This window comes from Cyprinodon variegatus, unplaced genomic scaffold (genome assembly GCF_000732505.1).
Source record: "Cyprinodon variegatus isolate N-32 unplaced genomic scaffold, C_variegatus-1.0 Scaffold57, whole genome shotgun sequence".
NCBI classification, from domain to species: Eukaryota; Metazoa; Chordata; class Actinopteri; order Cyprinodontiformes; family Cyprinodontidae; genus Cyprinodon; species Cyprinodon variegatus.
Genome location: NW_015150510.1, coordinates 547,472 through 549,940, shown reverse-complemented (window position 1 = coordinate 549,940; position 2,469 = coordinate 547,472). Strand labels below are relative to the sequence as shown.

The 2,469-nt window shown below is 33.2% G+C and overlaps 1 protein-coding gene across 1 annotated transcript in view; it reads right to left on the bottom strand.

The window, feature by feature from the left end:
* The window catches only part of LOC107082601 (neuromedin-U receptor 1-like), an 11,375-nt gene extending 9,886 nt beyond the window's left edge, over nucleotides 1-1,489 (bottom strand). Inside the window, exon 1 of the mRNA XM_015371370.1 lies at nucleotides 1,417-1,489. The gene's annotated coding sequence lies outside the window, so the exon portion shown is untranslated. The remainder of the gene's footprint in view (nucleotides 1-1,416) is intronic.
* Nucleotides 1,490-2,469: the final 980 nt, after the last annotated feature.

Here is a 2,469-nt window from a genome sequence, read left to right as displayed (position 1 = left end):
AAGTTAAAAAAAGGTAAAACTTCATTAAAAAGTTAAAAGCTAATTTAAAAGTCAAGAAAAAAGGTAAAAAAATTAATTAAAAAGCTAAAAAGTCAAGAAAAAAAAGGTACACTGGAAAAACGATCTAGAAATAAGTAAAAATGTCTTAAATTAAGTGTATTTACCCTTAATTTCAGTAAGTAAATGAGGTAGTTTGCCAATGGAATGAGTATTTTTACTCTTAAAATAAGATAATTAGATAAAATGCACTTGAAATAAGACAATGCAGTTGTGTTTTCCTATTTTAAGAGTAAATTGTCTCGTTCCATTGGCAAAATGTCACTTTTAACTCCTCAATCCAAGAATAAATGCATTTATTTTAAGAAAAAATGACTTATCTAGATTTAGATTGTTTTCCAGTGAATTATTATCTACATGAATCCACTATTTTGTTTGCTTTAATCAAAAATTATCTTTGAGTTCCTTAAAGACCCACCTCTGTGGAAAACACATTTTTCAGTCGACTCATACATTATATCTGGTATTTCCTTACATTTGTGACCCCAAAATGAAAACTGAAACTGACTGGGGACTCCCTAAAAAAATATAACTACCTAATGCTTTATTTATCTATAATTATCATTAATCTTTAAATACAGTTTTTAAAACATTTAAGTATTTAATTGATACATTTTAAAGTTTTTATTACTTAATGGGACATTTATTTATCTAATTTAATAAAAATTTCCTGGCATATTAAATTTTCTAATCATGTGTTAGATATTTGAATCAATAAATATTCCATCTGCTCATTTTGCGGTACATTTATTTATCTTATGATACATTTTGGTTCTCTATTTACCATCAAAATGATTGTGAAAGACCCCCTACTTGGTTTCTCACTACCTCTACTTTGGGAACTTGAATTTTATCATTAAAACGACCTTAATTAGTGATGTTTTTTCATTGTAATTGAAATATCATGATAAAAACTGCATATTTTATTTTTTTTCTAATTGATCCCAGTGTCTTACACCCTCTTTCCTTAGAGCAAACTGTTGCCTCTTAAGCCTTTGAAGTGGCTATTTATTTATTTATAGCAGTACCGGTCAGATAAAAAGCGTTTCAACCAGATGATCGATTACATGGAAAAGTAATCAACACAACTTTGCGTCAGTCTCAGCAGAAGAGGTCTAATAATTCTAACATCGATCTTTTTCTCTAAAAGAAAAACAAAATAAGTATGTTTGTTTCATTTTAAGGATCGTTTATTACTTGAAGTGCTGTCAGATTGTTGTCTTTTAAAGAATGCGTGTTCAGTTTAGTAAAGACTCCAGAGAGGCGTTTGTTTGGATTCCCACAGTGGATCTGTATATCTACACTTAACATGCAGAAGTCATTAAGATTAATGTGAAGAAGAAAATCAAAGAAACTCACCTGTGGATCGTGGAACTTGTGGATAAAATGATAAAAAGTCAAATGTTTTTAAAGATCTGATCAGGTCCCTTTATATTTAAAGTAGTTGTTTTTTTTTACTCTGGAGCTCCAGTTTTACTGCTGCTTTGATTTCCTCTGTGACGGCTGATGTTCAGCCCATCTCTTTTTCTTCTCTCTCTCTCTCCATCTCTCCCTCCCCCTCTCTCTGTTACTTACTTGCTTTGTTCACTCTCTGTCCTTTTTTTCTAATTTCTCATACCTGCTTCTTTTCTTTTCTCTCTTTATCCATCTGGCACACACCCACACACCCACATAGTATGTTAACCCACAGATGCGCCAATCTCGCCATCTATTAGTTTTACCACCATGGCAGAAAGTACGGTGCTGCAGTAAAATTGAAAGTTGAGATGCTTTGACCCTGTATCTGCTGCATGAATGTGCATAGTGAGCATGCACAGTGTATAGTTTTGCTTTTGACCAGCCTTATAAGCATCCTTCTGGGGCAAATCAATCTCCACGGACCCATTTCCTGTCATTTCATGTCAAACTCTCAACGAGCAAACATCTGTTTTCATCTGAAATATCTTACTTCAGCAAATAGGCAGCAGTCGACCTTATGCATATGTGACCATCTTATTCATATATCTCTGTAAATCAACAGAAAGGTTGATATTTTGGTTTTTGCCTGAAATCTCACTTAATTAACAAAGTTGTACCTGATATTATAAGATTGTATTTTTATGTTATTATAGTGAATCTTGCATTATCAGGCCATTATAAATCGTAGCTGTTGACGCAACATATTCTCACTCCCAACTCGTCACATATTGCCGCTTGAGTTGGGAGTGAGAATGAGTTTGTTGCAGATTACATGTGAGGTCCCTTCAAGGCTATAATCATGGAGAGCTTTTTATTCAATGCCTGTGTTTTGTAATAATCTACATACACTTGTTGCTTCCTTTCAACACAGCCTTCCATCATCCATAAAGGCCAGATTTGAAGGAAACGCAGCTAATACACTCACCGGCCACTTTATTAGGTACTAGTAACGGG